This window comes from Dendropsophus ebraccatus, chromosome 7 (genome assembly GCF_027789765.1).
Source record: "Dendropsophus ebraccatus isolate aDenEbr1 chromosome 7, aDenEbr1.pat, whole genome shotgun sequence".
Lineage (NCBI taxonomy): Eukaryota > Metazoa > Chordata > Amphibia > Anura > Hylidae > Dendropsophus > Dendropsophus ebraccatus.
The window spans coordinates 2,509,880-2,535,406 of record NC_091460.1 but is presented as its reverse complement, the minus strand read 5'-3'; the positions used below and the strand labels follow the sequence as shown (position 1 = coordinate 2,535,406).

The window sequence follows — 25,527 nt, the reverse complement described above, 5'->3', positions numbered from 1 at the left end:
GCAATAAATACTGCTCCACCTGTAGTAACCCACTACCACACTGAAGCAATAAATACTACTCCACCTGTAGTAACCCACTACCACACTGAATCAATAAATACTGCTCCACCTGTAGTAACCCTATTACCACACTGAAGCAATAAATACTGCTCCACCTGTAGTAACCCACTACCACACTGAATCAATAAATACTGCTCCACCTGTAGTAACCCACTACCACAGTGAAGCAATAAATACTGCTCCACCTGTAGTAACCCACTACCACAGTGAAGCAATAAATACTGCTCCACCTGTAGTAACCCTATTACCACACTGAAGCAATAAATACTGCTCCACCTGTAGTAACCCACTACCACACTGAAGCAATAAATACTGCTCCACCTGTAGTAACCCACTACCACACTGAAGCAATACATACTGCTCCACCTGTAGTAACCCTATTACCACACTGAAGCAATAAATAGTGCTCCACCTGTAGTAACCCACTACCACACTGAAGCAATAAATACTGCTCCACCTGTAGTAACCCACTACCACACTGAAGCAATACTGCTCCACCTGTAGTAACCCTATTACCACACTGAAGCAATAAATACTGCTCCACCTGTAGTAACCCACTACCACACTGAAGCAATAAATACTGCTCCACCTGTAGTAACCCACTACCACACTGAAGCAATAAATACTGCTCCACCTGTAGTAACCCACTACCACACTGAAGCAATAAATACTGCTCCACCTGTAGTAACCCTATTACCACACTGAAGCAATAAATACTGCTCCACCTGTAGTAACCCACTACCACACTAAGGCAATAAATACTGCTCCACCTGTAGTAACCCACTACCACACTGAAGCAATAAATACTGCTCCACCTGTAGTAACCCACTACCACACTGAAGCAATAAATACTGCTCCACCTGTAGTAACCCTATTACCACACTGAAGCAATAAATACTGCTCCACCTGTAGTAACCCACTACCACACTGAAACAATAAATACTGCTCCACCTGTAGTAACCCACTACCACACTGAAGCAATAAATACTGCTCCACCTGTAGTAACCCACTACCACACTGAAGCAATAAATATTGCTCCACCTGTAGTAACCCTATTACCACACTGAAGCAATAAATACTACTCCACCTGTAGTAACCCTATTACCCCCCCCCCCCATCACTATACTGCACTATACATATATACACAGGGGGGGCTGAAGTGTTACTGTAATGTATCTGTAAGGTGGAGCCCCTTACAGCACCTTTACCAACTCTATACTGCAGGTATACTGGGCCCCCAAACTTTACACTACAGGTATATAGGACCTCCACCATCTGCATACTACAGGTATACAGGACCCCCAAACTATATACTACAGGTATACAAGACCTCCACCAACTATACACTACAGGTATCCAGGACCCTCAAACTATCAACTACAGGTATACAAAACCTCCACCAACTATACATTACAGGTATACAGCACCAACTATTTACTACAGGTATACAGGACCAGCGAACTATACAGTACAGGTATACAGGACCTTCACCAACTATACACTGCAGGTATACAGGACTTCCCAAACTATACAGTACAGGTATACAGCCCCCCTCCCCAACTATACACTACTGGTATACAGGACCTCCCTCAATTATACAGTACAGGTATACAGGACTCCCCAACTACACACTACAGGTATACAGGACTCCCCCAACTATACACTATAGGTATACAGCCCCCCCACCCCCCAACTATGCACTACAGATATGCGGGACCCCTAAAAACTATACACTGTAGGTATACAGAACCCCTCCAACTATGCACTACAGGTATACACTAATTCCACTGATGAAACAATACCTTTAGATTGGCCTCCTGGCCACCTTAGAAAAAATCTAATTAAAACACTGACACTTTATACCCGGGCAGCGCCGGGTACATTTTCTAGTACCGGCATATACCTGACCTACAGTCATGGCCAAAAGTTGAGAATGATACAAATATTAATTTTTTACAAAGTCTACTGCTTCAGTTTTTAAAATGGCAATTTGCATATACTCCAGGATGTTATACAGAGGGATCAGCTTATCAGCAATTACTTACACAGTCAATATTTGCCTAGAAAATGAACTTTATCCCCCAAAACACATTTCACCATCATTGCAGCCCGGCCTTACAAGGACCAGCTAACGTCGTTTCAGTGATTGCTCCAGTAACACAGGTGTGGGTGTTAATAAGGACAGGGCTGGAGATTATTCTGTCATGATTAAGTAAGAATAACACCACTGGACACTTTAAAAGGAGGCTGGTGCTTGGCATCATTGTTTCTCTTCTGTTACCATGGTTATCTCTAAAGAAACACGTTCAGTCATCATTGCACTGCACAAAAATGGCCGAACAGGGAAGAGTATCGCAGCTAGAAAGATTGCACCTCAGTCACCAATCTATCGCATCACCAAGAACTTCAAGGAGAGAGGTTCCATTATTGCCAAAAAGGCTCCAAGGCGCCCAAGAAAGACCAGCAAGCGCCAGGACCGTCTCTTAAGAGTATTTGAGCTGCGGGATGGGGCTACCAGCAGTGCAGAGCTTGGTCAGGAATGGCAGCAGGCAGGTGTGAGGGCATCTGCACTGTGCACTGTGAGACTGCGGAGACTCTTGGAGCAAGGCCTGGTCTCATGGAGGGCAGCAAAGAAGCCACTTCTCTCCAGAAAAACATCAGGGACAGACTGATATTCTGCAAAAGGTCCAGGGAGTGGACTGCTGAGGACTGGGGGAAAGGTGCAGGGAGTGAACTGCTGAGGACTGGGGGAAAGGTCCAGGGAGTGGACTGCTGAGGACTGGGGGAAAGGTCCAGGGAGTGGACGGCTGAGGACTAAGGGAAAGGTCCAGGTAGTGGACTGCTGAGGACTGGGGGAAAGGTCCAGGGAGCGGACTGCTGAGGACTGGGGGAAAGGCCCAGGGAGGGGACTGCTGAGGACTGGAAGAGGTTCAGGGAGTGGACTGCTGAGGACTGGGGGAAAGGTCCAGGGAGAGGACTGCTGAGGACTGGGGGAAAGGTCCAGGGAGTGGACTGCTGAGGACTGGGGGAAAGGTCCAGGGAGTGGACTGCTGAGGACTGGAAGAGGTTCAGGGAGTGGACTGCTGAGGACTGGGGGACAGGTCCAGGGAGTGGACTGCTGAGGACTGGAAGAGGTTCAGGGAGTGGACTGCTGAGGACTGGGGGAAAGGTCCAGGGAGAGGACTGCTGAGGACTGGGGGAAAGGTCCAGGGAGTGGACTGCTGAGGACTGGGGGAAAGGTCCAGGGAGCGGACTGCTGAGGACTGGGGGAAAGGTCCAGGGAGTGGACTGCTGAGGACTGGGGGAAAGGTCCAGGGAGTGGACTGCTGAGGACTGGGGGAAAGGTCCAGGGAGTGGACTGCTGAGGACTGAGGGAAAGGTCCAGGGAGCGGACTGCTGAGGACTGGGGGAAAGGTCCAGGGAGTGGACTGCTGAGGACTGGGGGAAAGGTGCAGGGAGTGGACTGCTGAGGACTGGGGGAAAGGTCCAGGGAGTAGACTGCTGAGGACTGGGGGAAAGGTCCAGGGAGTGGACTGCTGAGGACTGGGGGAAAGGTCCAGGGAGTGGACTGCTGAGGACTGGGGGAAAGGTCCAGGGAGTATACTGCTGAGGACTGGGGGAAAGTCATTGTCTCTGATGAATCCCCTTTCCGATTGTTTGGGACATCTGGAAAACAGCTTATTGGGAGAAGACGAGGTGAGCGCTACCACCAGTCTTGTCTCATGCCAACTGTAACCGGCATCCTGAAACCATTCATGTGTGGGGTTGCTTCTCAGCCAAGGGAATCGGCTCTCTCACAGTATCACGGCCTAAAAACACGGCCATGAATAAAGAATGGGACCAGAACGTCCTCCAAGAGCAACTTCTCCCAACCGTCCAAGAGCAGTTTGGCCACCAACAATGCCTTTTCCAGCATGATGGAGCACCTTGCCATAAAGCAAAGATGATAACTAAATGGCTCAGGGAAGAAAACATAGAGATTTTGGGTCCATGGCCTGGAAACTCCCCAGATCTTTATCCTATTGAGAACTTGTGGTCAATCATCAAGAGACGGGTGGACAAACAAAAACCAACAAATTCTGACAAAATGCAAGCATTGATTGTGCAAGAATGGACGGCTATCAGTCAGGATTTGGTCCAGAAGTTGTATGAGAGCAGCCGGGGAGAATTGCAGAGGTCCTGAAGAAGAAGCCGCAACACTGCAAATATTATAGACTTGCTGCAGTAACTCATCTATCTGTCAGTATAAGCTTCTGTTACTCATAATATGATTGTAATTATATTTCTGTATGTGATACAAACATCTGACAAACACACAGAAAAACCAGAGGGCAGGGGATCATGGGAAATAGAAGATTTGTGTCATTCTTAAAACTTTTGGCCATGGCTGTACACAGGGGGCGGCGGGTGGTTGTGGTGGGGAGTGTTACTGTAATGTAGCTGTAAGGTGGAGCCCCCCCTTATATCCCTGCCCCCCCCCTCACTATACTGCACTATACATATATACACAGGGGGGGGGTTACTGTAATGTAGCTGTAAGGTGGAGCCCCCCCTTATATCCCTGTGCCCCCCCCTCACTATACTGCACTATACATATATACACAGGGGGGGGGGGGTGTTACTGTAATGTAGCTGTAAGGTGGAGCCCCCCCTTATATCCCTGTGCCCCCCCCTCACTATACTGCACTATACATATATACACAGGGGGGGGGTTACTGTAATGTAGCTGTAAGGTGGAGCCCCCCCTTATATCCCTGTGAAGCCCCTCACTATACTGCACTATACATATATACACAGGGGCGGGGTGTACTGTAATGTAGCTGTAAGGTGGAGCCCCCCCTTATATCCCTGTGAAGCCCCTCACTATACTGCACTATACATATATACACAGGGGCGGGGTGTACTGTAATGTAGCTGTAAGGTGGAGCCCCCCCTTATATCCCTGTGCCACCCCCCCCCTCACTATACTGCACTATACATATATACACAGGGGGGGGGGGGGGGTTACTGTAATGTAGCTGTAAGGTGGAGCCCCCCCTTATATCCCTGTGCCCCCCCTCACTATACTGCACTATACATATATACACAGGGGGGGGGGGGTTACTGTAATGTAGCTGTAAGGTGGAGCCCCCCTTATATCTGTGCACCTCCATTCTCCCATACCTGGTATAGCAGCTCCCGGCGCCTCCTCCTCCTTCACCTCACTCATACACGGGGGATCGCCCCTCATCCTCTCTTCTTCATCCTCCACTTTGATAATAGTCAGACCTTCCCACTGCTGGGACATATAGAACAATTCAGTACAATAGGGAGACAGATATGAAGATTACATTCACCAGACTTTCATATAACAGCAGCGACATGATGGGGAGGTCTCCGCTGCTGGATGGAAAGGGAGGCGTGTCTGCACAGAGAGGAGGCGTGTCTGCACAGAGCGGAGGCGTGTCTGCACAGAGTGGAGGCGTGTCTGCACAGAGCGGAGGCGTGTCTATGTGTAACTTCTTTCCATGTATGGCCGTGTGCTGTGTATTATAAGCATTGGTGTCTGCGCTGAGAGCGGAGGCGTGTCTGCGGCGAGAGCGGAGGCGTGTCTGCGGCGAGAGCGGAGGCGTGTCTGCGGCGAGAGCGGAGGCGTGTCTGCGGCGAGAGCGGAGGCGTGTCTGCGGCGAGAGCGGAGGCGTGTCTGCGGCGAGAGCGGAGGCGTGTCTGCGGCGAGAGCGGAGGCGTGTCTGCGGCGAGAGCGGAGGCGTGTCTGCGGCGAGAGCGGAGGCGTGTCTGCGGCGAGAGCGGAGGCGTGTCTGCGGCGAGAGCGGAGGCGTGTCTGCGGCGAGAGCGGAGGCGTGTCTGCGGCGAGAGCGGAGGCGTGTCTGCGGCGAGAGCGGAGGCGTGTCTATGTGTAACTTCTTTCCATGTATGGCCGTGTGCTGTGTATTATAAGCATTGGTGTTTGTATGAGAGCGGAGGCGTGTCTGGGGCGAGAGCGGAGGCGTGTCTGGGGCGAGAGCGGAGGCGTGTCTGGGGCGAGAGCGGAGGCGTGTCTGGGGCGAGAGCGGAGGAGTGTCCGCGGAGACAGCGGAGGCGTGTCCGCGTAGAGAGTGGAGGCGTGTCTGCGAAGACAGCGGAGGCGTGTCCGCGGCGAGAGCGGAGGCGTGTCCGCGGCGAGAGCGGAGGCGTGTCTGCGGCGAGAGCGGAGGCGTGTCTGCGGCGAGAGCGGAGGCGTGTCTGCGGCGAGAGCGGAGGCGTGTCTGCGGCGAGAGCGGAGGCGTGTCTGCGGCGAGAGCGGAGGCGTGTCTGCGGAGAGAGCGGAGGCGTGTCTGCGGAGAGAGCAGAAGCGTGTCCGCGTAGAGAGTGGAGGCGTGTCTGTGTGTAACTTCTTTCCATGTGCTGTGTAGTATAAGGATTGGTCTGTGTATGAGAGCGCTCATAGTGAGGTGTAGCCTGCGGGTGCGCTCGCTCTTCTTCCACCTCTGTTAGGTTACGGATTACACGGCAAGGTTCTCGTTTTCCTCATTGATAATGACTATCCCTCCATCATCCTATGATCCCTGTGTGAGGAGGAGCGGCAGGGAGCTCAGTCTATGGGCTGATGTGATAGGACAGGAGGCAGAGAGGTTCACAAGGACCCCAGGGAGGTGACCTGATCCCCGCTGGGGGCCCCTTTATTACTGCAGACGATCATGTGACGGCAGAGAAAACACTCGCTCAGCGACTCATCTGATCTCTTGTGCGGCCGTATAAATCAGTCATTGTCCACATATCCTTCTGTCTGAGCACAGGATGTGCGGCCGATAACAATGCAGGTTAATGACCTGGGAACAATACAGTGATCGTTCGTGTGACCACAGGACTAACCGTACACGACCGAATATCAGACCGCGCAGAAGCCCCCGGAGCCGATCCATCACTCTGGTAAACATACAATCTAACCCCAAATAAGGAACAGAGGGGCGGAAATCTGTACTTAAAGGGTAAATAAGCCCATCCCCCGGCCATGCAGGCTCCACCACAACCAACTGCGTCACAGTGGACAATCCCTTTAATATTTTTGGTGTTCTGAATATTGGGATCCCCTTCAGATGATCCACTGGAGAACCACTAAGAACTGAAAGTGAGTGGCCGATCAGATACATGGCTGCCAGGGGCAAAGGTAGTAGAAAATGGCTTCCAAGGAGGTTCCTTATATATGAAGTACGGACTCATTTCCTGTCCAGCAGCGGAGAATCTCTATTATTACTGCTGTCATAGGAGCCTGAGAATATCTAACACATCAACATAAGAAACCAGCAACATGTATCTATCAGCCTCATCACATCTATGAGTGCAGGAGCAACAACCACCAGCACCGGGGGGCGCTATAGAGATATAGTGCTATAGCATCAGCCTCATCTACCTGCTGATTGTCTGCTGGGACATTTCCCTCTGGACAGTCCTGGGAATACAGAGAACGGGGACACCTCTCTGGTGGATTCCTGTCACTGCCTCCATCTGTAGGGAACACACAGGGAGCCAATCCATTATACACTGCTACATGGCATCAGGAGGAGGAGGATGGGGGGGAGGAGGAGGATGGGAGGAGGATGGGGGGAGGAGGATGGGAGGAGGATGGGAGGAGGAGAGGAGAAGGAGGATGGGAGGAGGAGGGGGATGGGAGGAGGATGGGAGGAGAAGGAGGATGGGAGGAGGATGGGAGGAAGAGGAGGATGGGAGGAGGAGGATGGGAGGAGGAGGAGGATCTAGGGGCCCCTCCCCCTGCTCTCTAGAATCAGGAAGGTCTCCTCTTACCTTGTGCTGTGAGGCCGGGCGGCTGATCCTCCATCATGAGCGGCTGCTCCCCCCGGTACAGATCCTTGTGTCCTTCTACATACTCCCACTCCTCCATGGAGAAATAGACGGCCACATCCTGACACCTTATAGGAACCTGACACACACAATGATCACACAGTCATCCCCCCCAGCCTGCTGCCTCCTGGATTACTCTATCATCTCCCAGCATTCCCCAGTGTCACCTCTCCAGTCAGCAGCTCAGTCATCCTGTGGGTGAGTTCTAGGATCTTCTGCTCATGTATCAGTGATGGAGGCTCCTTGATGGGGCCCCGGGCCCTGCTCCGCCCTCCTGACTCCTGGGGGAAGGCCACACCCTCCCCCCATGTCTTCTTCACTATGGTGTAATCCTGGGGATGGAGAGAGACAATGAGGGGACTGAGCCCAGTATTCCTGCCTCCTCCTCACTACAAAGAGGAGATTGTCCCCCTGTATAGAGCTCTAGTGAGGAGGAGGAGGAGACACATCTGGACTACTGGGGTCAGTGCTGGAGACCACCGCACCTACAAAGAGGAGACCAGATCCAGAACATAGAGCGGGGGAGGGAGGGAGGGGCCAAAGAGCCCAGACAACAATGGTGGAAATCTAGAGAAGTTACCTCTCCGGTCAGCAGGCGGATGATCTCCAAGGTGACGTGTAATATTCTCTTACTGATCTCATTCCTGTCCTTCTCCATCCTTGGGGGGTCATTCAGGAGGAGGAGCGTCTGGGGGAGAAGAGGAGACAACTGGAGCACAAGGAGGGTCTAGTCCTGACAGGGCCTTTATGTCACAGCCCGGGGCCCCAAACCATACAGGGGCCACAGCATATGTAACATCCCTCCTCCTGTAAGCTTACCTCACTGCTGGGGTCACACTGATAGTAACACAAGGTAACATCCCTCCTCCTGTAAGCTTACCTTACTGCTGGGGGGGGGGGGGTCACACACTGATAGTAACACAATGTAACACCCCTCCTCCTGTAAGCTTACCTTACTGCTGGGGTCACAATGATAGTAACACAATGTAACACCCCTCCTCCTGTAAGCTTACCTTACTGCTGGGGGGTCACACACTGATAGTAACACAATGTAACACCCCTTCTCCTGTAAGCTTACCTTACTGCTGGGGTCACACACTGATAGTAACACAATGTAACATCCCTCCTCCTGTAAGCTTACCTTACTGCTGGGGTCACACTGATAGTAACACAATGTAACACCCCTCCTCCTGTAAGCTTACCTTACTGCTGGGGGGTCACACACTGATAGTAACACAATGTAACACCCCTCCTCCTGTAAGCTTACCTTACTGCTGGGGGGTCACACTGATAGTAACACAATGTAACACCCCTCCTCCTGTAAGCTTACCTTACTGCTGGGGTCACACACTGATAGTAACACAATGTAACATCCCTCCTCCTGTAAGCTTACCTTACTGCTGGGGGGTCACACTGATAGTAACACAATGTAACACCCCTCCTCCTGTAAGCTTACCTTACTGCTGGGGTCACACACTGATAGTAACACAATGTAACATCCCTCCTCCTGTAAGCTTACCTTACTGCTGGGGGGGTCACACTGATAGTAACACAATGTAACATCCCTCCTCCTGTAAGCTTACCTTACTGCTGGGGTCACACTGATAGTAACACAATGTAACATCCCTCCTCCTGTAAGCTTACCTTACTGCTGGGGTCACACTGATAGTAACACAATGTAACATCCCTCCTCCTGTAAGCTTACCTTACTGCTGGGGGGTCACACTGATAGTAACACAATGTAATGTAACACCCCTCCTCCTGTAAGCTTACCTTACTGCTGGGGGGGTCACACTGATAGTAACACAATGTAACATCCCTCCTCCTGTAAGCTTACCTTACTGCTGGGGTCACACACTGATAGTAACACAATGTAACACCCCTCCTCCTGTAAGCTTACCTTACTGCTGGGGGGGGTCACACTGATAGTAACACAATGTAACATCCCTCCTCCTGTAAGCTTACCTTACTGCTGGGGTCACACTGATAGTAACACAATGTAACACCCCTCCTCCTGTAAGCTTACCTTACTGCTGGGGTCACACTGATAGTAACACAATGTAACACCCCTCCTCCTGTAAGCTTACCTTACTGCTGGGGTCACACACTGATAGTAACACAATGTAACATCCCTCCTCCTGTAAGCTTACCTTACTGCTGGGGGGTCACACACTGATAGTAACACAATGTAACACCCCTTCTCCTGTAAGCTTACTTTACTGCTGGGGTCACACACTGATAGTAACACAATGTAACATCCCTCCTCCTGTAAGCTTACTTTACTGCTGGGGTCACACACTGATAGTAACACAATGTAACATCCCTCCTCCTGTAAGCTTACCTTACTGCTGGGGGGGTCACACACTGATAGTAACACAATGTAACATCCCTCCTCCTGTAAGCTTACCTTACTGCTGGGGGGGTCACACTGATAGTAACACAATGTAACACCCCTCCTCCTATAAGCTTACCTTACTGCTGGGGGGGTCACACTGATAGTAACACAATGTAACATCCCTCCTCCTGTAAGCTTACCTTACTGCTGGGGTCACACTGATAGTAACACAATGTAACATCCCTCCTCCTGTAAGCTTACCTTACTGCTGGGGTCACACACTGATAGTAACACAATGTAACACCCCTCCTCCTGTAAGCTTACCTTACTGCTGGGGGGGTCACACTGATAGTAACACAATGTAACATCCCTCCTCCTGTAAGCTTACCTTACTGCTGGGGTCACACTGATAGTAACACAATGTAACATCCCTCCTCCTGTAAGCTTACCTTACTGCTGGGGGGGTCACACACTGATAGTAACACAATGTAACACCCCTCCTCCTGTAAGCTTACCTTACTGCTGGGGGGGTCACACTGATAGTAACACAATGTAACACCCCTCCTCCTGTAAGCTTACCTTACTGCTGGGGGGGTCACACTGATAGTAACACAATGTAACATCCCTTCTCCTGTAAGCTTACCTTACTGCTGGGGGGTCACACACTGATAGTAACACAATGTAACATCCCTCCTCCTGTAAGCTTACCTTACTGCTGGGGGGGTCACACACTGATAGTAACACAATGTAACACCCCTCCTCCTGTAAGCTTACCTTACTGCTGGGGGGGTCACACTGATAGTAACACAATGTAACATCCCTCCTCCTGTAAGCTTACCTTACTGCTGGGGGGGTCACACTGATAGTAACACAATGTAACATCCCTCCTCCTGTAAGCTTACCTTACTGCTGGGGGGTCACACTGATAGTAACACAATGTAACATCCCTCCTCCTGTAAGCTTACCTTACTGCTGGGGTCACACTGATAGTAACACAATGTAACATCCCTCCTCCTGTAAGCTTACCTTACTGCTGGGGGGGTCACACACTGATAGTAACACAATGTAACACCCCTCCTCCTGTAAGCTTACCTTACTGCTGGGGGGTCACACACTGATAGTAACACAATGTAACATCCCTCCTCCTGTAAGCTTACCTTACTGCTGGTGGGGTTACACACTGAGGACTCAGAGCAGAGATTCAACACACTATGTCACAATCATGTGACCAGTACATGTGGGGGCGGAGCTGAGCAGTGCGGAATAGAAGAGATTGTGGTGAAGGACCTGTGATCATGTGACAGGAGTGGGCGGGGCTCACCAGTTATATATCTATATATGTCCCATAGAACTAACTTCATGTCCTCACTCCTCCTCCTCCTCCTCCCCATAGAGTGTAAGCTCCTGTGAGCAGGGTCCTCACTCCTCCTGTGTCTCCTCCTCCTCCTCCCCATAGAGTGTAAGCTCCTGTGAGCAGGGTCCTCACTCCTCCTGTGTCTCCTCCTCCTCCTCCCCATAGAGTGTAAGCTCCTGTGAGCAGGGTCCTCACTCCTCCTGTGTCTCCTCCTCCTCCCCATAGAGTGAAAGCTCCTGTGAGCAGGGTCCTCACTCCTCCTGTGTCTCCTCCTCCCCATATAGTGTAAGCTCCTGTGAGCAGGGTCCTCACTCCTCCTGTGTCTCCTCCTCCTCCTCCCCATAGAGTGTAAGCTCCTGTGAGCAGGGTCCTCACTCCTCCTGTGTCTCCTCCTCCTCCTCCCCATAGAGTGTAAGCTCCTGTGAGCAGGGTCCTCACTCCTCCTGTGTCTCCTCCTCCTCCTCCCCATAGAGTGTAAGCTCCTGTGAGCAGGGTCCTCACTCCTCCTGTGTCTCCTCCTCCTCCCCATAGAGTGTAAGCTCCTGTGAGCAGGGTCCTCACTCCTCCTGTGTCTCCTCCTCCCCATAGAGTGTAAGCTCCTGTGAGCAGGGTCCTCACTCCTCCTGTGTCTCCTCCTCCTCCCCATAGAGTGTAAGCTCCTGTGAGCAGGGTCCTCACTCCTCCTGTGTCTCCTCTTCCTCCTCCCCATAGAGTGTAAGCTCCTGTAAGTGTATACTGTATATATACACACACACATGTATACAGCCCTTGCTACATGATAGTTGAGCCGTGTTGTTCATATAACTCATCGTTTCTAATAACACTAAGCTTTTTTTTTTGTATTAATTAAAGTAACAAATGATTCTTTTTAGTCATTTATTACTTTAATTAATTCTTGGCCCGGTTCTAGGTAATGGCTCTTTTTTAGTTCAACCTCGACCTAATCAGTAGTATAATTGTGAGCTGCACCTACGTATTCTTTTGTATTTATTTTTTTGGTATTACCTGATTTATGGTAAACGATAACGACCTGATCTCATTCACCACATACAGGGAACGATTATCCGTCCAGTAGTAAATGAGAGCGATGTGGACGCACACTGGAAGATTCGCCAATGGTTAACAATGATTTTATCGTCAGCTCAAAAGATGCGATTACAGACGAGCGAATCTACGGTGGGAACAAAGCGAAGCAGCTGCAACTCTCCCAGATTCACAGGACTGGATCCCAGCATCAGGGGAGGAAGAACGGCCGGAGCGGAGCAGATGTCAAAGCCCACAGCCTGAAGAGCGGAATGTAGATAGGAACCAAGTCATCCCCTTCCTTCTTCCTGTAGATTTGCTCCTCGTTTGATGCGATCAGGGATATAGCAGACAATTTTCCTTAGGCTTGGTTCACACTACATATTTGCACGGATGAAAAACAGATGGGAAAAAAACAGCTTTTTTTTTTTTTTTTTTTTTTTTAACGGACACAAAAATGAGGTCAACTACGTTTTTGTGTACGTAATAAAAAACTGATTCGTTTTAATCTGTTATTTTTATAATGGGATTCAATAGAAAAACAGATGCACACACATGCATGCGTTTTTTTCCATCCGTTTTTTGCAAAAAGATTATCGCTTACAGGTGAACGATAGAAAAATGTTGGCATAATAATCTTTCCATGTAAGGGTATGTGGACTCCACAGAATCTCAATGAAACACCTGCCAAGGATTGCGCAGCTCGCACCTGCTCGTGGACGCTGGCAGGCACTCACGTCTCCGCTACTCCCATAGAATTCAGCTATGGTGTGACAGCTTCCACCCGAAGAACGCGCGGGTTCATCTGTCACACCATAGAATTAAGTCTATGGGAGCAGCGGAGACGAGCGCGCCCGACAGCGGGTGCGAGCTGCGAAATCCATGGTGGGTGTTCCATCGGGATTCCGTAGTTTGCAGGGCAGCAACTTGCTCTTCAGTCCACGTGTTCGCTAAGCAGTACAGGCCGGACGTTGTGGTGACAGCCCAAAGTGGGCCCACTTGGCTGGGCATCCGGCTAGGGCGTTAGGTTTCGTATTAGTGTTATGTTTTTATACTAGAAGCGTCACCGGAGGTTGTTGAGGAGATGATAGCGGCGGGGAACGGAGGACAACGGACGGCACAGGAACCAGTATATGCATCAGATCCTGACAGGTAAATATATATCACCACTATGTCCTCCGCAGCCCCGACAGCAGCATACATTACTCACTCAGGCGAGAGAACCCCTTTAAATATAAAAAACATCCCCACCACCTCCAAAAAAAGAAAAAAAACGACACAATTTCCCTTTTACAATTTTTTTTTATATAAAACATTAAACAGAGATTTGTTCTTGTCCCCTCCGTAACGACCTGGACGATAGCAGTATCATTATTTATGGTAAAGTCTGTATAAACTGACACCAGAATTACTCAAAAAGTCATCAAAAAGTCATATGTACCCCAAGATGGTGCCAATAAAAAGTACAACTTGTCCCGCAAATAACAAGCACTCATATAGGTGGCACTGAAAAAAAATAAAAGCATTGCTTGGTTATCAAGGGGTTACAATCTCCAGTCTTCCAGTACTTATCAGCTGCTGTATGTCCTGCAGGAAGTGATGTATTCTCTCTGCTGCCACCTCTGTCCATGTCAGGAACTGTCCAGAGCAGGAGAGGTTTTCTATGGGGATTTGCTGCAGCTCTAGACAGTTCCTGACATGGACAGAGGTGGCAGCAGAGAACACTGTGTCAGACTGGAGAGACTACACCACTTCCTGCAGGACATACAGCAGCTGATAAGTACTGGAAGACTGGAGATTTTCAAATATAAGCAAGTATAAGTCTCTGACACCTGTGGATTTAAAAACAATTCTTTTCCCTCCGGTGTACCCCTTTAATACAACATGTTGAATAGAGACGAAGTATTGTGCATGATACGTTGCTTCATCAATAATTACATGACAATGGATCTATACTATACACTCATTTGTGTATACAGCATTTCCCACATGCAGAACGTTAATATGATCTCTTTCCGGTGTTTACTTTCTCATTCCTAAGACGATCTGAATTATATGGAAACATTTCCCACATTCTAAGCATTAATATTGCTTTTACAGCTTTTCTCCTTTGTGATTTCTCTCATGTGTAACAAGATGGGATTTTTGGGTAAAGCATTTCCCACATTCTGAACATGAATATGGTTTCTCCCCTGTGTGACTTCTCTCATGTGTGACAAGATGGGATTTACTTGTAAAACTCTTTCCACATTCTGAACATGAATATGGCTTAACTCCTGTGTGAATTCTCTCGTGTCTAACAAGACTTGGTTTATCTGTAAATGATTTCCCACATTCTGAACAGGAATATGGCTTCTCTCCCGTATGAATTCTCTCATGTCTAACAAGACTTGGTTTTTCTGTAAAACATTTCCCACATTCTAAACATGAATATGGTTTCTCTCCTGTATGACTTCTCTCATGTGCTACAAGATTTGATTTATCTGTAAAACGTTTCCCACATTCTGAACATGAATGTGGCTTCTCTGCTGTGTGGATCCTCTCGTGTCTGACAAGATGAGATTTGTTTATAAAGAGTTTCCCACATTCTGAACATGAATATGGCTTCTCTCCTGTGTGAATCCTCTCATGTTTAACAAGACTTGGCTTATCTGTAAAACATTTTCCACATTCAAAGCATGAATATGGCTTCTCTCCTTTGTGAATTCTCTCATGTCTAACAAGATTTGATTTTTGTGTAAAGCATTTTCCACACTCTGAACATGAATACGGCATTTCTCCTGTGTGACTTCTCTCATGTGCAATAAGATTTGATTTATCTGAAAAGTGTTTCCCACATTCTGAACATGAATATGGTTTCTCTCCTCTGTGGCTTCTCTCATGTGTAATTAAATGTGATTTTTGTGTAAAGCATTTCCCACATTCTGAACATGAATACGGCTTTTCTCCTGTGTGAATTCTTTCATGTCTAACAAGACTTGGTTTATCTGTAAAACATTTCCTACACTCTGAACATGAGTAAGGCTTCTCTCCTATGTGAAATATTCTGTGTGTAGGAAGACCTGATCTTTTTGTAAATAGTTTTTCATATTCACCACATTGAATCCTTTCCCCTCCTCTGTGCTCTGTCCCTGTGGTCGCAGTGTGTGAGCGGTCAGTAGAAGGTTCCTCATGGTCAGGAGGATTATATGATAGATCTGTAGTGTGACGTCCTGGATGTACAGTAAGGGGGAGGAGGGCTTCTCCTGAGGAGTGCTGCTCCGCACCTTCATCCTCTTCTTTATTCAGCCATAACATGGAGGTTTCCTCACAGTTCTTGTTGGGATTTCCTGTTGGAATAAACACGGATTTTAAAACTTTTGTTTCAAACTATAAAGTAGAGAAGTTTACAGCATTCTGTCTGTCCTTTTTCCAACCAAAACCAGGTGGGGGACGGACAGGCCAAAATGACTATACGCTAGAGAGGAAGTTAGTCACATGGATGGAGGAGGAGCATAGCGTCTTTTCGTTCTGGACGTTGTGGAGGAAGGACACGAGCCAGATAGCTCTCCACAGTGATCCTGTTTGGCCCCGTACCTAAAGTTTAAGTCAGTCTTAGTCAGTACCCCGCATGGGAAGGACGCAAGACAGCCCATCTAACACAACTCTTGTCAGGACTGGTAATATTGTATTGTTTACTTAGAGTCGAATTATCACTTATCACATAGATATTTGACTTTTTATTACATAGATATTTGACTTGTTATATATTTATTGTTATATGTGGATATATTTATTAAATTATTTTATTGGAAAGGACTGTTGGGGTCTAGAGGAACTAAAATTCTCTTTACATTACTTTTTATATTGGCCCTTCTAGGTAGGGGCTTTCTCGCTTAGTTAAACCTCGACCCATTTCAGTACTGCAATTGTGAGCTGCACCCATCTATTGTTTCTTGTCAGGACTGGCAGGTACAGACAGGACAAGAGACAGTGGCCCTAGATCTGAATCCACCCACTGACCCTGCCTACTTGCCTCAATCGACCCTAGGCGGTCGCAGACAACCACAAAGACGTTCCCTACGCTATGTATGTGAAACACAGAACAATACGGACAAACACAACACAATAAAGAGAAGTGGACGAGCCGGGTCAAACCACACGGGCAACGCAGTACAGAATCAGCAATACAATAGGATAGTCACAGGTCAGGTGGGGGTCAGAATAACAAGTCGGTCAGGCAGAAGAGGTTAGGACCGGGTTCGCAGGGGTAGTGAGGGGGGAGCTGGGACCAGGAGTTAACCTAATAGCCAGCGGTTTAAAGCTGGCTCTGACTTAAACTTATACTGGATCAGGAGCCCGGACCAAAAGGCTGATTGGTCCGGCCTCCTGAATCCAGCCATGAAACAGCTGCGGCACTGCAGGCTGAGTGGCGGGGCGACCTGTCACTCAGCCAGCGAAGAAGCCGCTCAGCCGTGTGCCGGCCGGCTGACAGTCACGTGAGACCACGGCCTCCCTGGTTGTCAGGGACGCCGTCGGGTTTCTGTGACGTCACTCGGCTCTGGCGGGTAGAGTGACAACGTGCTCCCGAGCCGGCCGCTGGAGCCGAGCTAGAAGAAGACGCCGCAGGTTCCTGGTGAGGTAAGTTCCTGACAACTCTCTTATTAGTAACACTTCAAAGCACTATGCACTGTTAAACTCCTCTTAGGAGAGGACTAGCCAGACACAAAGTTAACCCACGACAAGGAGAAGTCACAGAGCAGGACAGTATCCATATCAGAGCCACAGAGCCAGGAACTCATCCAGGTGGAGCAAAATTGCAGTAGCCTATGAACTCCATCTTGCAGCGCAGGTTTCAGCAGAGAACCCTCAGCATTCTGCCTGTGTCACCCATTAGGAAGGTTCAGCCAAGTCTAGTGGGCATAAGGTGGTGTAATACATGGGCACAGGTGTTCTTCTTATTATTCTTCTAACAAGTATTCTACCTCATCCTCCAACGTCCCGGCAGAGCACACTACTACATGGGCTGTTTCTTATACTACTTAGCACAATGCAACCAACACGACTATATCCTACACTGAACTTCTACTACAGATCTGGTCGTTCTATTATCAAGTGTTTATTGGAACTTTTGTCAAGTATGTCTCAGAGACTTTATCTAAAGGAACCTTATACTATCACTGCTGTATTACCTGCTGCACCTTTACAAGTACACAGTATTTACTACATAACCCCAAGGGACCCAGTAGCAACCCGGCAGGAAAAGGGTACAACCGGCCTTACAAAATCAAAGCAGGTGTGCTATCACACCTGTGTGCCCTCAGGGCACTGGCGTCACTTGACAACATACTAAGGACCGGCTGTATCTCGGCCATCCACCACCGGAGTGGTGTCACACTACAACACCTAGCAAGAGACCGGCCATTCCTCTGACCAACATCACCGTGGGTACACCACAGAAGGGCGTCACGAACAGGATACAAGCCTTGCTGCAGTTTATTGTCGCTACCTTGGAAAGCTGTGTACGGTGTGTGTTTCACTGTTTACAGATTGCTCAGAACTGTGTGCTTATTACTGTCATCGCAAGTCACCAAGTACTAACTACTGCACCACCTATTGCCCTGAAGATCCGTGCCCCAACGCAATTCATCCTAACTGTATTCGTAAAAGTGAGGAAGCCATCTTTATTGCACCAGGACTGTATCCTTTATTGCTAAGTCACCATTTTCAAACAGCCCGGCAGCCAAAACGCAGGAAAGCTGCCTGGAAGCGTGGGAAAGCTGACTAAACGCCTGCCAAAGACTCAGCACTGCCCCCTGGCGGAACTTCGTAGCACCAAGACCTTTCTAGGAGGACCCCTGATGGTGAGACACCTCCCTGTTGCTATAACTTTCGGCGCGGCCATTATTGAGGAGGCCAACGCCCATGTACATCCCCTGCGCTCCACCAGAAGTGACGACTCTGCTCCCAGACGCTACAAGATGGAGACCAGTGATCCACAGGTGATCCTTGCTGCTGCTCGGGCCCTTCGTGAAATGGCTCGTGTTCTGTCCCAGCGGGCCCTAGGCAATACCAACTCTACCGAGTGGACTCCCGACGCTTCGCGGGACCCCCAAGACAAGATACGACTCCCGTCGAGCGGAGGCTCCCATCACCCGTGTCCGACCTTGTGGCCCTGAGACACGGCCCCAGCCAGGACCTGGGAATGACACCATGGAGCCCGGCCGGTGGAAGGAGCAGCCCTGTTCTACGGAACCATTCGTCCCCCAGGACTCCACTCCCTGCCACAGTGGTTGTTCGGAGATGAACCTGAAGTGCTGGAGACCCTCTGTGAAGTGTTGCCCCCGAACGAGGGGCCTGGCATTTATCACCCACCGTCTGTGTCCAGCTCAACCGGATCCTTATCACCTAGTGCGGCTGCCATGCCCAAGAGGAACAAATGGGATGTCCAAGCCCAGGTCACTTACAATGTGCCCGTTTCCCGTCCCGCTGCCGAAGCCCGGGACCGGCTGTTCCTCCAAATGAACATCATTGGGGGTACACCACACATCCATTTCAATACTCCACCTAACAGCAGATGCGGATACAGATATCGGATGCGGATATCCGTCTTCCCTTTACTTGTCCTTCTTTTTGGATCCACTCATGCATAAAAACCTCCACACAACCACCATGTCTGATTGCAGACTATGCATCATAATGCGCCATGACAAGAAGCTCACATCTCCAGCTGAACTCCAGCTGTATATTCTAAAGAGACCATAGACCTTCAATAACCGATGGACAAATGATCAGTCAGCTACTGATTATCTCTCCTGTCCAGCACCTGTCCTTACTATACACAGTATGGCCAAACGTTCCTGTATCCTCAATGGGAAGGGGTAACATCTCCTCCCCCAGTGATGAAACGGATAACCACCTCTGCGCTGACTGTGAATACAAATACATGTATTGGTCCATCAGGATAACGTGTTTCGAGGTCTCACATAACCTCTTCCTCAGGACATGCCCTGACGATCTGAGGAAGAGCTTATATGAGACCTCGAAACACGTTATCCTGATGGACCAATACATGTATTTGTAGTGACAGTCTGCACAGACGTGGTTTTCTGTTTCATATTTGGTGCACGTTTCTGAATGGTTTGCGGATATTGGACTCCTTGCTGCGACTGATCTATTGAGGTCACATGCGCATAGTGGCAGTTGTGGGTTTATTGTATCACGGTTTCATGTGCTCCGCCATATTACCTTTCTTGTTTCCCTATCCTCCACCAGTAGGAACACATGACAGGAAGTGGTCATCGATTCATGGTGCTTGTGCTAAATTCTAAACCCCCATCAGCATTACGGTTTAGTCTGGGATCTAACTGACCGGCCATATTCCTCCACAGAAATCTGGATCCATCTGACCAGCCATGTTTCTCTATAGAGATCTGGATCCATCTGACCGGCCATGTTTCTCCATAGAGATCTGGATCCATCTGACCAGCCATGTTTCTCCACAGAGATCTGGATCCATCTGACCGGCCATGTTTCTCTATAGAGATCTGGATCCCTCTGTCCAGCCATGTTTCTCTATAGAGATCTGGATCCATCTGACCGGCCATGTTTCTCTATAGAGATCTGGATCCATCTGACCAGCCATGTTTCTTTATAGAGATCTGGATCCATCTGACCGGCCATGTTTCTCTATAGAGATCTGGATCCATCTGACCGGTCATGTTTCTTTATAGAGATCTGGATCCATCTGACCGGCCATGTTTCTCTATAGAGATCTGGATCCATCTGACCAGCCATGTTTCTTTATAGAGATCTGGATCCATCTGACCGGCCATGCTTCTCCACAGAGATCTGGATCCATCTGATCGGTCATGTTTCTCTATAGAGATCTAGATCCATCTGACCGGTCATGTTTCTTTGGATTTGGATCCATCTGAACAGCCATGTTTCTTTATAGAGATCTGGATCCCTCTGTCCGGCCATGTTTCTCTATAGAGATCTGGATCCCTCTGTCCGGCCATGTTTCTCTATAGAGATCTGGATCCCTCTGTCCGGCCATGTTTCTCTATAGAGATCTGGATCCCTCTGACCGGCCATGTTTCTCTATAGAGATCTGGACCACTCTGTCCGGCCATGTTTCTCTATAGAGATCTGGATCCATCTGACCGGTCATGTTTCTCTATAGAGATCTGGATCCATCTGACCGGCCATGTTTCTCTATAGAGATCTGGATCCATCTGACGGGTCATGTTTCTCTATAGAGATCTGGATCCCTCTGTCCGGCCATGTTTCTCTATAGAGATCTGGATCCCTCTGACCGGCCATGTTTCTCTATAGAGATCTGGATCCTTCTGTCCGGCCATGTTTCTCCACAGAGATCTGGATCCATCTAACAGGCCTATGATTCTCCACCATTTGCTCTTTTGCCCTCTGCAGTTGCATGCTTAGGCTGGAGCTGGTTGTCTGCGGTCTAAGCTTTCTGATGACACAATGGGGGACATTTACTATTGAGTCTAAAATGTGCAACTTTTCTACAGAGTATTCGTCTGTTACCCAGTTAAATAGGACGTATTAAACGAAGGACTTTCAAATAGCAAAAAAATTCACAAACAAATTCACCAGTACCGACCAGATGTAGGCCCGAATCGGTACTGACCAGATGTAGGCCCCGCCCAGGGAATGACCAGACGTAGGCCCCCACCGCTACTGACCAGACGTGGGCCCCCACCAGTACTGCATAGACGTAGGCTGCCCGCACCAGTACTGACCAGACGTAGGCTCGCACCAGTACTGACCAGACGTAGGCCGCACCAGTACTAACCAGACGTAGGCCCGCACCAGTACTGACCAGATGTAGGCCCGCACCAGTACTGACCAGACGTAGGCTGCACCTGTACTGATCAGACATAGGCCTTATACCAGTACAGACCAGACGTAGTCCTTCTACCAGTACAGACCAGGCGTAGGCCCGCCCCAGTACTGAGCAGACGTAGGCCCGCCCCAGTACTGAGCAGACGTAGGCTGCACCTGTACTGATCAGACATAGGCCCACACCAGTACTGACCAGACGTAGGCCCCGCCCCGGTAATGACCAGACGTAGGCCTTATACCAGTACTGACCAGACGTAGGCCTTATACCAGTACTGACCAGACGTAGGCCTTATACCAGTACTGACCAGACGTAGGCCCGCACCAGTACTGACCAGATGTAGGCCCGCACCAGTACTGACCAGATGTAGGCCCGCACCAGTACTGACCAGATGTAGGCCCGCACCAGTACTGACCAGAAGTAGGCCCGCACCAGTACTGACCAGACGTAGGCCCGCACCAGTACTGACCAGACGTAGGCCCGCACCAGTACTGACCAGACGTAGGCCCGCACCAGTACTGACCAGACGTAGGCCCGCACCAGTACTGACCAGACCTAGGCCTTATACCAGTACTGACCAGACGTAGGCCCGCACCAGTACTGACCAGATGTAGGCCCGCACCAGTACTGACCAGATGTAGGCCCGCACCAGTACTGACCAGATGTAGGCCCGCACCAGTACTGACCAGACGTAGGCCCGCACCAGTACTGACCAGACGTAGGCCCGCACCAGTACTGACCAGACGTAGGCCCGCACCAGTACTGACCAGACGTAGGCCCGCACCAGTACTGACCAGACGTAGGCCCGCACCAGTACTGACCAGACCTAGGCCTTATACCAGTACTGACCATACATAGGCCCGCATCATTACTGACCAGACGGAGGCCTGCACCAGTACTGACCAGACGTAGGCTGCACCTGTACTGATCAGACATAGGCTGCACCTGTACTGATCAGACATAGGCTGCACCTGTACTGATCAGACATAGGCTGCACCTGTACTGATCAGACATAGGCTGCACCTGTACTGATCAGACATAGGCTGCACCTGTACTGATCAGACATAGGCTGCACCTGTACTGATCAGACATAGGCTGCACCTGTACTGATCAGACATAGGCTGCACCTGTACTGATCAGACATAGGCTGCACCTGTACTGATCAGACATAGGCTGCACCTGTACTGATCAGACATAGGCTGCACCTGTACTGATCAGACATAGGCTGCACCTGTACTGATCAGACATAGGCCCGCACCAGTCTGTGCAACTTTTTAAAAAGTCACAAATATTAAATTGGGTGCAAATACCGGATTATGTGAATCTTTGGGTGAATACTCAAAAAAGGAAGATTAAAAAATAATCACATATAAAAAATATGCGAATTTTTATCGAATACTGGTTCATAATTAGAACTTAAACCAAAAATGGATCAAATGGACCAAAAATCCAATTATTCACCTAAAAGCCTTTGAATAATTTCCCCAATTGCCTTTAAAATTTACAGAATTATTCCACAATCAAATGGACTTGGATTCTCCCCAACGACATATAATACCAGACACCATCTACCATGTGCTGGGATCAGATGGAGTAACCGATCGTAGTAACTAACAACTATCGTTCTGTGTAATACGGGGAACCATTTCAAAATTACTTTGTCTGACAGGACCCTTCCTACATACACCAATTCATGTTCCCTCCTTACACCATGATCGTATGGGCACCAGAAACAGGAATTACTACAGGACTGAGAGGAGCGGTCAGTATCAGCCTGATATAAACAGCTTCACAGGGAACCCAATCAGCAGCCATTGTGCGGCCTCCATACCTGGTATAGCAGCTGCCGGCGTCTCCTCCTCCTTCACCTCACTCATACACGGGGGATCGCCCATCATCCTCTCTTCTTCTGCTTTATCCTCCACTTTAATATTAAGGATTCCCTCTGGACAGTCCTGGAAATACAGAGGACGGGGACATCTCTCTGGTGGATTCCTGTCACTGCCTCCATCTGTGGGGAACACACAGGGAGACAATCCATTATACACTGCTACATGTCATCAGGAGGAGCCGAGGAGGAGGAGAAGGATATTATGCCCATTTCCCCCCTCCTTACACTGCGGACCGGACTCAAAATCTGTCTCTTCTTCTGGTTCATCTTTAATCTCAACCTTAATCAGATTTTCATCCTAAAAAGGCAGGAAAATGCACAATGACATTGGGGTCTAGTTACTTTCTGATCATATTTTGTGAAGACTTTAGCGCCATCTACCTGCTGATTGTCTGCTGGGACATTTCCCTCTGGACAGTCCTGGGAATACAGAGGACAGGGACACCTCTCTGGTGGATTCCTGTCACTGCCTCCATCTGTGGGGAACACACAGGGAGCCAATACATCACAGCTGGATTTCTACATTATTAAATTTAACAAAGTTTGCATAGATAATATGAATATAAGAAACTCTGTAATATATCTTATCAGACAAAAGTAAGATGATATTCCTTATCATGTTATCAAGCATAATCCATATTGCCCCTTTCTGCGTAACTTTCTTCTTCTCTGAAAAATCAACTCAGTCCTGTCTTGTAGCTAACACTATGGAAGGGTGAGAAAGGCGATAGGCAGGGAAGAGCCTGGGAACACAGACAGAGAGAGAGGCAGCTGTGTAAGAGCTCACCCGGGCCTTTATACACAGCATACACTGCTCACTACTGCTTCATTATGGCTTCCATGCTGCATTTTAGACTGTGGACAAGGACAGTGCAGGATCTCCCCCTCTGTGTGTGCAGACACTATGTGTTAAGATCTGCCCACAAACTCTGTGAGAACTGAAAATTACAGATTTCTAGAGTAGAAATCTGCCAGAAAAAAGGTATATGATGGCCAGATACAGTTCTGCTCCTGAGGACAGTGCTTCCGAGTCACTAATAAGGAGGAAAGGTTTTCTATATAAAAGTTTCCTTAGGGATATAATATGGAGGGTGAGCGGCCAGGAGGACATGTAATAACATATCTTATCCTCTACAGGAGGGATCCACATCATATAATATAGATTCCTCATCACCTCTTATTACATTTTAGGATATTCGGAGCTTGTGAGTCTGGACGCGTCTCGGGGTTTCTCCTCCATAATCCATAGATCACTAGTGGGAAAGTGTGAGCTTCATGGGAGACAGATGAGTTATAGAGAAATCACTGAATATGGAGCAGAGAACCTCGCGATTGTGTTGAGCGGATTTGCAGAGCTGTTCGGGTCCATCAATGTTCTCCGAACCATAAAACTCAACATCTGACTTCCGCTGCCTGGAGAAGCTACATGTCGACCTAGGGCAACCAGGAAAACGAGAATACAGCCTATGGCCTATATCCTTGATGTTCAGAACAGGACTCCCTAGGAAGGTATATAACTTCTCCAGGCAGTGGCGAAACTGTGGTGACATAGTGACACTGAAATCTATATACAGGTCTCCTCTTACCTTGTGCTGTGAGGCCGGGCGGCTGATCCTCCATCATGAGCGGCTGCTCCCCCCGGTACAGATCCTTGTGTCCTTCTACATACTCCCACTCCTCCATGGAGAAATAGACGGCCACATCCTGACACCTTATAGGAACCTGACACACACAATGATCACACAATGTAACATCCCTCCTCCTGTAAGCTTACCTTACTGCTGGGGTCACACTAACAGTAACACAATGTAACACCCCTCCTCCTGTAAGCTTACCTTACTGCTGGGGTCACACTAACAGTAACACAATGTAACACCCCTCCTCCTGTAAGCTTACCTTACTGCTGGGGTCACACTAACAGTAACACAATGTAACACCCCTCCTCCTTTAAGCTTACCTTACTGCTGGGGTCACACTGATAGTAACACAATGTAACACCCCTCCTCCTGTAAGCTTACCTTACTGCTGGGGTCACACTGATAGTAACACAATGTAACATCCCTCCTCCTGTAAGCTTACCTTACTGCTGGGGGGTCACACACTGATAGTAACACAATGTAACATCCCTCCTCCTGTAAGCTTACCTTACTGCTGGGGGGTCACACACTGATAGTAAC

General features: G+C 49.0%; 1 protein-coding gene, 1 long non-coding RNA gene and 1 pseudogene across 2 annotated transcripts in view; 1 reads left to right on the top strand and 2 right to left on the bottom strand.

Annotated features, from left to right (window-relative positions):
- Nucleotides 1–25,527, top strand: part of LOC138797152 (zinc finger protein 84-like) — an 863,099-nt gene that overhangs the window by 485,501 nt on the left and 352,071 nt on the right. The window lies entirely within an intron of this gene.
- LOC138797120 (zinc finger protein 721-like) overlaps nt 1–25,527 on the bottom strand; it is a 44,570-nt pseudogene that overhangs the window by 5,132 nt on the left and 13,911 nt on the right.
- LOC138797210 (uncharacterized) lies at nt 7,830–11,477 on the bottom strand. The gene is made up of 3 exons (XR_011363901.1): nt 11,392–11,477; nt 8,067–8,587; nt 7,830–7,978 (listed from the first exon to the last, which is right to left on the bottom strand). It is a non-coding gene; the product is annotated as an uncharacterized lncRNA (long non-coding RNA).